Consider the following 12,308-nt stretch of genomic DNA (forward strand, 5'->3'; position numbering starts at 1 on the left):
GTTTCTGATTTGATCACGGAATGCCCTGCTTTTCCTTAGGACATCCTCATTTTCATTGAAGAAATGTTGGATGGTATGGAGTCATGTGACTCGCGAGCCAAGGAGATAAGTAACCGTACAGCCTTTAGAAGACATCTGAAAGTTTCTTTCTTTCTTATTTTTAATTATTTGTTGTTGTTGTTGTTGTTGTTGTTGTTGTTGTTGTTGTTGTTGTTGTTGTTATTTATAGGGAAGTTTCTTAATGTTTTATTGTGTTTTAAAATAAGTTGGAAGCTGCCCAGAGTGTCTGGAGCAACGCAGTCAGATAGGTGGGGTATTATTATTATTATTATTATTATTATTATTATTATTATTATTGAATAGGTAAAGGTAAAGGGACTCCTGACCATTAGGTCCAGTAGTGACCGACTCTGGGGTTGCGGCGCTCATCTCACTTTATTGGCCGAGGGAGTCGGCGTACATGACTAAGCTGCTTCTGGCGAATCACAGCAGCGCACAGAAACACCGTTTACCTTCCTGCTGGAGCAGGGACCGTGCAACGGGAACTCACCCCGTCACGGGGATTCAAACCACCAACCTTCTGATCGGCAAGTCCTAGGCTCTGTGATTTAACCCACAGCGCCACCTGCATCCCTATTATTGAATAGGACATCCCTATTTTCATTGGAGAAATGTTGGAGGGTATTTGAATGCTGGGAGATCCAAGACAGATAAAAGAGGGTAACTTTTTCACAGAGCACATGGTTAAACTATGAAACTCACTTCTCCTAGAGGCAGTGATGGCTACCAACTTGGACAACTATAAAAGAAGATTAGGTGTTTTCATGGAGGATAAGGCTAGTTATCACGGTTACTAGCCATGATGTCTATGCTCTCCTCCACGTTTAGAGGCATTATGGTTCTGAATAGCAGTTGCTGGAACCTGCAAGTCCTGCTTGCGCATTTCCTACAGTCATCTGGTTGGCCGAGACCAGGATCCTGCATTAGATAGGCCGCTGGCCTGATCCAGCAGGCAGTTCTTATGTTCTGAGGTACCTTGGCACCCCAGTGTTTTGAATCAAAGAGCTAAGCATGAGCTGAACTCCCTTCTATCCAAATCGAGAGTGCTTGAAAGTCTTTCACTTTGGCTGGATCATGTCCAGTGCAATAATTCATTTCAGCTCAATTATGGAATAACTTCCACTGTAAAAAAAAAAAAAGGAGAGGTGGAATACAGGGTGAAATTTATGATCTGTGAACATGCTTCACATTTTCTAAAAGGTCAAGGGAGTCTAGCTGGGGGGAGGGAGAAAAATACACATTGTGAATTTTGACAGCCAAGAGGACATTTGCAATTGCGCAGTCAGAAAACCTTAACTTTCCAGCTCCAGACTCTATTAAGGGTTTGAAAAGAAAGAATATATATTGGCTGGAGCAATATCTCAAGGGCAGTATTAGGCTGTTCTCACAAATAAAGCACTGGACATCATAATATTATTATCTTCCCCTCTCGTAATCTTCAGCTTCCAGGCATTGCTCACCTCTTCTTTTAACAACAAGAAGAGGAAATAAAACCCTCCTATTCTGCAATTGACCAAAGGAGACAAAAGCAGCCAGCAAAAACATGTCTTTTCTGAGTAGCACAGAAGAAGTAAGAGCCATTTTCTATTTATTTATCCTGGTCACATTTTATCAACCTGTTCTAACTAGGGTTGATTACAAACTACCTCCCTTTCCCCATTTGCTGGAGTCATCCAATATTTTTTTTCAGAGCTGGAGTTGGTACAGAGCAGACATCATTACGCATGGTGAGTGCACTTATCCCACTGTTATCTTTAACAAACAGGTTGTTCAGGCTTCTGTTGCACTTTAGAACCCTACAAAACCCATTTTACTACAGGAAAACAGGATGCTGAACAAGATACATTTTTTGCCTTCTTGAGAGCTCTTCTAATGTTCTTTGATCACGGTGGGACAAAAGTGTTAAGTATAATTGTTTAGTTGACATCGAAATGGAAAATGCCTGGATGTGTATTGCTATGGGTTTAACATTGGAAAATTCCATTCTTAAAGCTATGAAGAGCTCTCTAAGCACCTAGATGGGTTAATAATTAACTGTCAGCATTCTCTGCTCTTTCACGTGGTGTTTAACTTTAGATCATGCAAGTAAGGTATTTCGTTACAAATCACCATTTCGAAGGGAGTTGTTTTTGTCCTTTTCCTCCAACCACAATAGAAGAAAGATGTGCAAATGAGTGAGGTGCCGGAACTCACCATGAAAGCCTTCCTTGTTCTCTTATAATGGCAATGAAGCCCACCTGAGAGGTGCAGGAACTGAGTTCCAGCGAGTTCCTGCTTTTAAAAAAGCCCTGTGCGAAACTATCCTAGGGCATTAACATTTCTACTTACAAAATATGAATGTAAGAAGTGTACAGAAGTTTGAAGTTCTTTGTAAGTGCACAGAGAGTGGAAGGATCTGATAATCTTACATATTATCTTGAGGAACTGAATCTCTCTCTCTCTCTCTCTCTCTCTCTCTCTCTCTCTCTCTCTCTCTCCCCTCCCCCACTGGAAGCAACGATTTATCTAGAATGCTCCCTGCTGATATTTTGCTATTTTCGCAAAAAATTGTTTTCTTGCAAAATGTGTTTTGAAGCTTGTTATAGCGTTCTGTATTATTTTAATGGCTCGACCTTTTCTTCTTCAAAAAAATAGTGGTACAGAAGGCCCTCTTCATTTTGATTAATCCCAACAAGCTATTTTGAGAACTGCGCATGGGGAGCCAGAGTGCAGAATCTGAGATGAAGAAATATTATTTTTCAATACGGCCTAAAATATTTACTGTCTGCTAGTGACAGCAATGTGAGTGATTTGTGAATATTACCCTGACAGCTCAGCGTTTGAGGATACATTTTATCTTACATAGGCAATCACCAAAGTAGCACATCAAAACCCCGTTTTTTTTTTAAAAAAAAAACACACGCACACACAAAAGTACTCTTATCGACCATATTTAGAACAAATTGTGTGCTTAGAGTTGTCTTTGTTGACTAGAATATATATGGAGAGAGGGAAGGGGAGAGAGACAGTAAACTCAAAAAAAAAAATTGGACACACTGGCAGGGCTGATAATGAATTGTATTAGCCAACATGGTGGCTTCCAGATATTGTTGGACTACATCTCCCATCATCCCCAGCCAGTATGGCCAATGGTCAGGGATGGTAGGGACTGTAGTCCAACCACAGCTTGAGGCCAACATATATTGGGGATCATTCAGTTTGTAATTCCCCTCACAGAACTACAGCTCCCAGAGTGGTTTAACGATCAATCCCTCTTCTCAGGTGACAGTGGGTATTGTATCTCCATGAGGGGAATAGGGGTCTCCTAACAACTCTCAGGACCTTAAACCAAACTACAGATCCCAGAATTCTTTGTGGGAAGCCATCTCTATTTAAAGGAGCATCATATTGCTTTGCATGTACTGTGCAGCAAGAATGTGGCCATAGGGGGAGGCCGGAAGGGCTGCACTTGGCCTCCAAGTCCTGAAGCCCCCACCACAACACCTGCTCAAAACTGAGGACTCAGCTACATTAGAATCATAGAATCATAGAGTTGGAATAGACCACAAGGGCCATCGAGTCCAACCCCCTGCCAAGCAGGAAACACCATCAGAGCACTCCTGACATATGGTAAAGAAAAAGCGCTTTATATGAGTTATAACACTGTGACACCAGATGGCGCTGTGGAATTCCGTCTTTTGCCAACGGGATTTCCCTTTATGAAGTTTCCAACACATTTAACTGAATCGCTTTTTGGATGTGTCTCGAGCCATCCTAAACTTTCCTTCCAGTTCCCAAGTTGTTTCGCCTTTGCCATCTACACTCCAAACTGCTTCACTCCAGTGTCCTTCCATAGGGGCCAACTCCTAGGGGCTAAGGTTCCTTCGCCCTTCCAATAAAATATCTGAGGGGGCCAGGTCCCCCAAAGTTGATGGGCATTGCCATTCAAATGGGGTGTGTGTGTGTGTGTGTATGTGTATGTATGGGATGTGGGTGGCGCTGTGGGTTAAACCACAGAGCCTAGGACTTGCCGATCAGAAGGTTGGTGGTTTGAATCCCTGTGACGGGGTGAGTTCCCATTGCTCGGTCCCTGCTCCTGCCAACCTAGCAGTTCAAAAGCACGTCAAAGTGCAAGTAGATAAATAGGTACTGCTCCGGCTGCTCTGGTTTGCCAGAAGCGGCTTAGTCATGCTGGCCACATGACCTGGAAGCTGTACGCCAGCTCCCTCGGCCAATAAAGCAAGATGAGCGCCGCAACCCCAGAGTCCGCCACGACTGGACCCAATGGTCAGGGGTGTAGTGTGGTCAGGGGTGTAGTGTGGCCAGTGTGGTGTAGTGGTTAAGAGCAATAGACACGTAATCTGGGGAACCGGGTTCGCGTCTCCGCTCCTCCACATGCAGCTGCTGGGTGACCTTGGGCCAGTCACACTTCTCTGAAGTCTCTCAGCCTCACTCACCTCACAGAGTGTTTGTTGTGGGGGAGGAAGGGAAAGGAGAATGTTAGCCGCTTTGAGACTCCTTAAAGGGAGTGAAAGGCGGGATATCAAATCCAAACTCTTCTTCTTCTTCTTTACCTATGTGTATGTATACCACGTCATGGGATTGGTTATATGGGGCAGGGCTTACCTGGGCCTCCCCAACATTTTATTCAAGCTGGCACCCCCTTTAGCTAACTACACAAGAGGGGTGACCATTATCTAGTAGTCACCAGCCATCACTGATGTGATGGTCCGAATGGGGACTGGAAATCTCAGATCTGAACTGGAGGAAAAGAACTACAGTGGTGCCCCGCAAGACGAATGCCTCGCAAGACGGAAAACTCACTAGACGAAAGAGTTTTCCGTTTTGGAGGTGCTTCGCAAAACGAATTTCCTATGGGCTTGCTTCGCAAGAGGACAACGTCTTGCGAGTTCCTGCTGGTTTTTTCCCTCCCCCCCTTTTTCTAAGCCGCTAAGCCGCTTATCAGCTGATCCGATCAGCAGATAAGCCGCTAAAAGCCGCTAAAAGCGCTAATCCGCTAATCCGTCAATGGGCTTGCTTCGCAAGACGAAAAAACCGCTAGACGAAGAGAATCACAGAACGGATTCTTTTCGTCTTGCGAGGCACCACTGTATAACCCATTAAAAAGTTCAAGCAATCTGGGTTCCTTAGGGAATTAAAGACGGCAAAAGAAGCGAGTTTGATTCCATATGGCACCAAGGAAAGAATGTTTACCTGTTAAAATAGCTGCAGAAACTGAGGAGGACCAGCTATGATTACATCAAACACAGGTTTGCTGCGACAGCAAAGCCGTGTGTGTGTGTGAGAGAGAGAGAGAGAGCTCTTAACAAATGTTTGCTTAGAATTCTTTATCATTTCTCCCTTTTTTTAAAAAAGGCACTTCAAAAGAGTCAAGAATCCGTGACCGTCAGCATTGCCGAACTGATGGTTGCTTATTCAAATCAGGATTGTTGCGCAGAAACCCAGAGCGGTTCCTAAAGACCCCGGCATACAATGTTGTAGTGCACTGTGATTTGAACAAGAAGCGCATGTACCATCTGTACAGGAGCAGAATCCTCTTCACTGAATAAGCAAATGGCGTCCGAGTGTGATATTCTAAAGAGCTTTACGCCTCTGGCATGTGTTGCATGCTAAGTGTTCTGTAATGGCGAATCAGAGCTGCAGTAAAATCGCGCTCGAGTGTTGTAGGCGTGCTTTTAAAAAAATAGTCCTGGCGATGGGAAAGGGTATATATACAGTTGGTTTCGGGGGCTTTCTACACCTGATGGAGGGAAATGCTAGAGGCAGGGGCTGTTTCGTACGCCACGATTCTATAAGCGGACTGTAAAAGCATGGGGAATATTGGCATGCTTAGCTGTGATTCATTCTGCTGAGTCACGAACCAATCCCTTCACGTATGTCGCCTCCAAGGCTAATGTTGTGGAAAGCGAATTTGGATTGTTTGCAACACGCCGAAAGCATAGCTGGAGCTTTCTGTAGGCCCCTCAGATGACTTTGCAAAATGGAGTATCCCAGAAAAACCACTCTGAACTCTTGCTAGGAATGGAATTCCCCGCGGATCAGTCATGGAAGTAGGCCTCCCAGAGAGAAAGATGTGATTTCCTATTTAATATTATTGTATATTATTTTAATGAATGTTGAATGCTATTTTATTTGCATATTGTATATTGCATTCTGCATATTGTCTTATTTATATGATGTTAGCCAATAGCTGAGGCTCCAATACTTCGGCCACCTCATGAGAAGAGAAGACTCCCTGGAAAAGACCCTGATGTTGGGAAAGATGGAGGGCACAAGGAGAAGGGGATGACAGAGGACGAGATGGTTGGACAGTGTTCTCGAAGCTACCAGCATGAGTTTGACCAAACTGCGGGAGGCAGTGGAAGACAGGAGTGCCTGTCATGCTCTGGTCCATGGGGTCACGAAGAGTCAGACACGACTCAACGACTAAACGACAACAACAAGCTGCTCTGCTTTGGTCAGGGAGGGCGAGATACAAATAAAATTTTATTTATTTATTTATTTATTTATTTATTTATAGGGCAAAATTGTTTTGTGCAGTGCCTCTGTGCAATGGTAGGAATACTTTCATTTTGAAGCTATATTTTGCATCTCTCGGGGTTGATCAGATAGGTGATCCTAGCTCAGCAGTGGGTAACCAGTCCGGGCCTCCCAGTTTGGCCCCATAGGCTGCTTTGGCCCAGCCACACCAACCTACTATACACAGTACATATGTGCCATTGAGTGTGGGGCAGGTAAAAATATAGATGGGACCAAAGGGCAGTTGCTGCTGAAAAGAAAAAGAAAAAACCATGCGCAGATCCCAAACACAGTGCTTTGACAATCAGCTGGTCGCCAGGCCTAGCCAGCACATGCACAGTGGTTTGCAAGGCCCAACAGACAGCATAACACTGGGGTTCACAAAGTGCTGTGCGCATCCCAACTGATCAGGGACTTCATAGTGAACATGACAACATCGTTGAGATGTAACATAGCTTATGCAGAATACCGTATTTTTCCGTGTATAAGACTAGGATTTTTCCCCTTAAAAAGTAATGTCAAAAATTAGGGGAGCATCTTATACTCTGGGCCATCTCCCCCCATTTTCTTAAATCTGGGTCCCCCAAAACAGGGGGTGTCTTATACATGGGGGCGTCTTATAGGCAGAAAAATACAGCAATTCTTCCTGAACAGGTAACCTTCTTCGGCAAAAAAAAAAAAAGGAGATGCCCTTTGACACAGACCCAAAAAGTGCCCCAAACCCCTTTCAATCTCAGCCCCGGTCTGAACTCCTCTTATGCTTGTGGGCTGCATGAGGAGGGGAGAAAATTCTTTTTTAATACGCATATCTTTCTTCCAATTCCGGTGCGAAAACACTTACGAAAACATGTTGTTAGGCATTTAGCTGTGAAAGTTGAAGCTTGTCGGGGAAAACGGGACAAGTAGGAACTCAAAGATGGAGCAAAAAATAAACACCTGCCCCAAAGAGAAGGCAAAAGGTATTTGCACATAAGTACAGGGACGCGGGTGGCGATGTGGGTTAAACCACAGAGCCTAGGACTTGCCAATCAGAAGGTTGGCGGTTTGAATCCCTGCGACGGGGTGAGCTCCTGTTGCTCGGCCCCAGCTCCTGCCAACCTAGCAGTTTGAAAGCACGTCAAAGTGCAAGTAGATAAATAGGTACCGCTACGGTGGGAAGGTAAACAGCATTTCCGTGTGCTGCTCTGGTTCGCCAGAAGCGGCTTAGTCATGCTGGCCACATGACCCAGAAGCTGTATGCCAGCTCCCTCGGCCAATAAAGCGAGATGAGTGCCGCAACCCCAGAGATCCCCCAGATCTCTGAGCACAGGTGCCCTATACAGACAAGGCCTCTCTCCTGTCAGCAACTGTGCTGCAGCATTTTTCACTTGCTGCTGCTGATAGTGCTTGGCTAGATAGAGGAATGTGAAAGTGGATTACACTGGGCGGGGGGGGGGGGGAATGGAGCCTCTTGGAGCATCTGACACATTTGCTACCCAATCCCATCCTGAACATATGCAGCTTAGTGCAGTTGGAGATAATGTGTGTATCTCACTAAGCACATTCCACCGGTTGCACATTTGTGCAGCTGAAGGCAAATGTTTAAGCATGTGGCTAATGTGCTATATGCCTAAAATGTTTTAATTCCCTCAGACATTTCGAGATATTTTCATTTCAGCCGTGGCTCAATGCATGCATTTATTCTGCCCAATGCTGAGTACTCCGGGTTACCCATAAAGGCTCTTGTTACTACAATGGTAATAGTAATACTATTACTACTACTACTACTACTACTACTACTACTACTACTTCTGAGAACAAAACATTTCATAAATGATAACATGAATGGATTGGCCTTCTTAAACTGATCTCTTTTGCAACGTCTCTATCATATTTTGGCTGATTAATTGCCAAATATTATTGGTGTTTCAGGTCTATTAACTCCTTATAAACACACACATTGTGAACAAGATAGCTGTGCATCTGTGTTCATGGAATGTGTGAAAGCTTGAGCATCACACAGTGCAGTCTTACATAGGTCTACTCAGAGGTAAGTCCCACTGAGTTTAATGAGGATTACTCCAGGGTAAGTAGGTGTCTTGATTGCAGCTTTAGGGCATTAGTGGAAGGAGAATTGCTTCCCGGGTTGACTTCTCCATTATGCAAGCACACCAAACTCACCTGCAATTCTTTTTGCCACATCCGTCACTGCTAGCTGGGAAACTGCACTGTATCATCAGCCACAATGACAAGAAGAGTTTGTTATGCATATATAAAAAAATATTTTTGATGATATGCAAATGTCCAGACTCTTTATATTCAGAAGAACTTTTCTTTCATGAACGTATAACTGAGAAGAGCATATCTACAATCTCATGCTTATTCACTTTGTTCCTTATAGAGAGCACAAGTTTCTCCCTGTTAACATTTAGGGATCTTCCTCTGTCTGCTTCACCCCAGAGAGACCCCACTGGCCTCAGCAGCATCGAGAGAAACCTCTGTCAGCAACCATTCTCCCTCACACAGATGGAGATGAGAGACCAGAAAAAAGTTAAAAACGACAGTTACTTGAATAACAGTCACAACAGAATCGTGTAACTCACAGTCAGCCAATCACATGAGACAGCTACTTCCAAAGCAAAAAAACAACAACACCCTGCTAAAAATACACAGAAATGCAGCCTAGGCAAACATTCCCATTTCAGGAAATTAAACCATTATCATTAACACAGCTTCCTCCTCCAGTTGAGGACGGTTCTTTTGAGTGAACTGAGTGTTGCTATCCAAGCTGGTGGGTTCCACAGTTTGACTATGCACTCAAGGATGTATATATACCAGAAGGTACCATTTTAACTTTCACAGCTTCCACCAAAGAACCCCATAATACAGATATGCACTTCCCATAGGACAGGGGTTATCCACCCCCAGTTTGGGAGATGAGTTCTAACTGCCCTTCACCCCAGACTTCCTTTCCTGTGAATGTGCCCTTCAGATAAACTGTCTGTTGCTAAGCGTCATTGTCAGTGAAATCCGCTCCTGACCTCGTACTAGGAATGGCTAAATATCAATTTCTTCCTCTCACTTCTCCAGTCTTAAGTCCAGCTCTCAACATCGCCGCATCATCCGTTTGCTGTAAGCATAACACAGTTTTGTACGCTGTTTCAGCAGATGCACTCACTCATAGCTGCACTTTACCCAGGTTTTTGCAGTTTTGTACCCACTGCTGAGTCCAAGAGCTGCATTGCAACATTCAGAGCTGCACGAATCTCGCACGATGGCTGTGTTTCGGTTTGTGTATTGCTTTGCAAAGTGTGAATGAGGTAGGTTTGCCTTCAAATATGAACTGAATTGAATTCCCCCCTGTGGCGTTTGCCTCCTAGGATGGGTCATAAGGAAAGGGTTAAAATAGGTGTGATATGATTGGCCAGTGAGAATGCAAGGGGGAAATAAAAGTTAGAGTGGGAGGTTTTGAAAGTTGAGTTGAGAGTTGAGGTTTGGGAGTTGAGAGTTGAGGCTTGGGAGTTGAAGAAGGAAGAGGGAGGTTTAGGTGTGGGTTGGTAGAGTTGTATTGTGAGAGAGTGAGAGGAATTATTAGGTGGAGTCAGATTGATAGTTGGGAATAATCAGTTTGGAGTTGTTAGGAACTAAGAATATGAATCTGCCAAGTAAAATTAACTGTAACCATAAGCTTGTTCCTGCATTTAAAAATAAACTTGATTATTTGTTTATGTTAACAACTGACTGGACTCCGTGTGTCCCCGTGAGATACGGGGTGGTGGCAGCGGGAAAAAGTAATCGCAGTGGCAGCACAGGGTCAATAAACTGTCAAATGTCCAGGTGCCCTGTGTGTGATCGCCACACCCCCTCATCCCTACCTGGTACCTATGCATAACCTGTGACATTATAACATTCCTTTCAATACTCGGAGCTTCTTTGCCTTCAGCCTTTCCATCCTTCATTCCCCACCCCCACCCTAAGTGGTGGCTGAGCTATCTATTCTTAATAACAGTGCACTGCTTCTTTTTTAAATATTAGCTTGGTAATTTGACGCAGGAATAAACCTATACACATCTCTTTCCTTCGCTCCATTAGATGCCGAGAGAAGGGTGGGTGTTCGGAGCCAAGCTGTTAACAAGGCGGCCTGATAAAAGCTATCAGCATGTTAAAGAAGAATAAAAACCCCATGCACTAAAAAGGGTGACATATAATTATTGCCTAACCTATTAAAGAAATAAACCTGCTACGACCCAATTACACCTTTGCAATATACAATGAAATAGCTCTTAAACAATTCTTCAACAAAGGAATAAACCTGTCATGAGAGAAAAATATATAGTTCATCAAGGCTGGGTATTCAGGAAGTAATACTGTTGTCAGGGTCATGCTGGCAGTAACTCAGTGTGCAATTAGAAGGATTCTTCCCTGCATACGTTCCACACTCTTTGTCGAGGGAGAGAATATGCCCTTGAAGCCCCTGGCTTAACATCGGAGAGGGAAAGCGGGGAAATTAGCATGCAGAAGAATGTTTGCAAATTGGAGCGACACAAAGCAAACCCAGCCGCTTGGAGCAACAACCTATTTATAACCATTTCCAAAGGGTTAGTCTGTTGTCACAGCAAAGCAGTTGAAGAAGCCTGCGGCACCTTAAGGACAAGCGGATGGATTGAGGTGCACAAGATGGTCATCTTCTTTGGATGCATGAAGTGTCGTCCTGAGATGTCATGTATGAAGGAGGTCAAGGTAGCATGTGGGGTTCTCCCTCCCTTCCCATTTTGTCCTCACAACATCCCTGTGTGGAAAAGAGAGACAAAGACAGTGACAGAGAGAGACAGAGACTCAGCCAAGGTCATCTGGTGAACTTCATGGCTGAGTGGAGATTTGAACCCTGGTGTTATGTACTGAGTTGAATAGGATCCAAAATGCAGCAGTCTGATTGGTCCTAGAACAATAGGATTCAGAATGCAGCAGTCTGATTGGTCCTAGAACAATGCAACAGTATGATTGGTCCGCAGGAGCCTCCCAATCCAGCTCTAGGTGGAAGTGAATCCACAACCTGATTGGCCTACAGGAGAATCCTGGAATTAGCCAATCATGTGCAGCCCACTGTGTAAATAATGTATATAAAGCAGATATTTTGGGGGAACATTCATTCCTCCTCACCACTATGAGCTGAATAAAGAGAATGAAATCCACTCTTGACTCCGAGTATATTTCACCTGGCATCCCAAGTCCTAGTCCAACCATCTTAACCACCACCTATGCCAAACTGACTCTTGGCTGTGAGTTGTGAAGGAGCGTCAGGAGTTCATTCCTGTCACAAATAGACAGGAACGTGGGGGTGGTGGGAATGCAGAGGTTGTAAGTTTAAATGTCAATGGAATCCAAATTGCCTGCGACAATTCAATTAGAGCTTAGAAGTATGCAAAATGACCCTTCGCAGCAGCAGTAATTGGTGATTACACTATTTTCAATTAGTAATTAGTGATAAAGCTATTTATACATTCTATAAAACCCCCCACTATAGGAACTGGCTCCATACAGAATCAAAGCCACCAGGTGGATAGAAAGCTTACCCCCTTCCACCCTCAATGCATGTTCCAGGACCTGTTAATTTTCAGCTTTCTTTTCTTAAAGTATTAATCTCTAGGCTTTCCTTTGTAATACGGAAAGGAGAAACCAAAAGCAGTCTGTTCTATGCCTTTTACTCTAGAGTGAGACAGCGCTTGTATGAAGGAGGAGAGTGAATTTCC

General features: G+C 44.1%; 1 long non-coding RNA gene across 1 annotated transcript; it reads left to right on the forward strand.

Annotated features, from left to right (window-relative positions):
• The first annotated feature begins 555 nt into the window (after nucleotides 1-555).
• Nucleotides 556-6,565, forward strand: LOC309539660. Its single transcript, XR_014222925.1, has 2 exons — nucleotides 556-2,841; nucleotides 5,416-6,565. It is a non-coding gene; the product is annotated as an uncharacterized lncRNA (long non-coding RNA).
• The last annotated feature ends 5,743 nt before the right edge of the window (nucleotides 6,566-12,308 follow it).

The sequence above is a fragment of the Podarcis vaucheri genome (assembly GCF_965113315.1).
Source record: "Podarcis vaucheri genome assembly, chromosome: 8".
NCBI classification, from domain to species: domain Eukaryota; kingdom Metazoa; phylum Chordata; class Lepidosauria; order Squamata; family Lacertidae; genus Podarcis; species Podarcis vaucheri.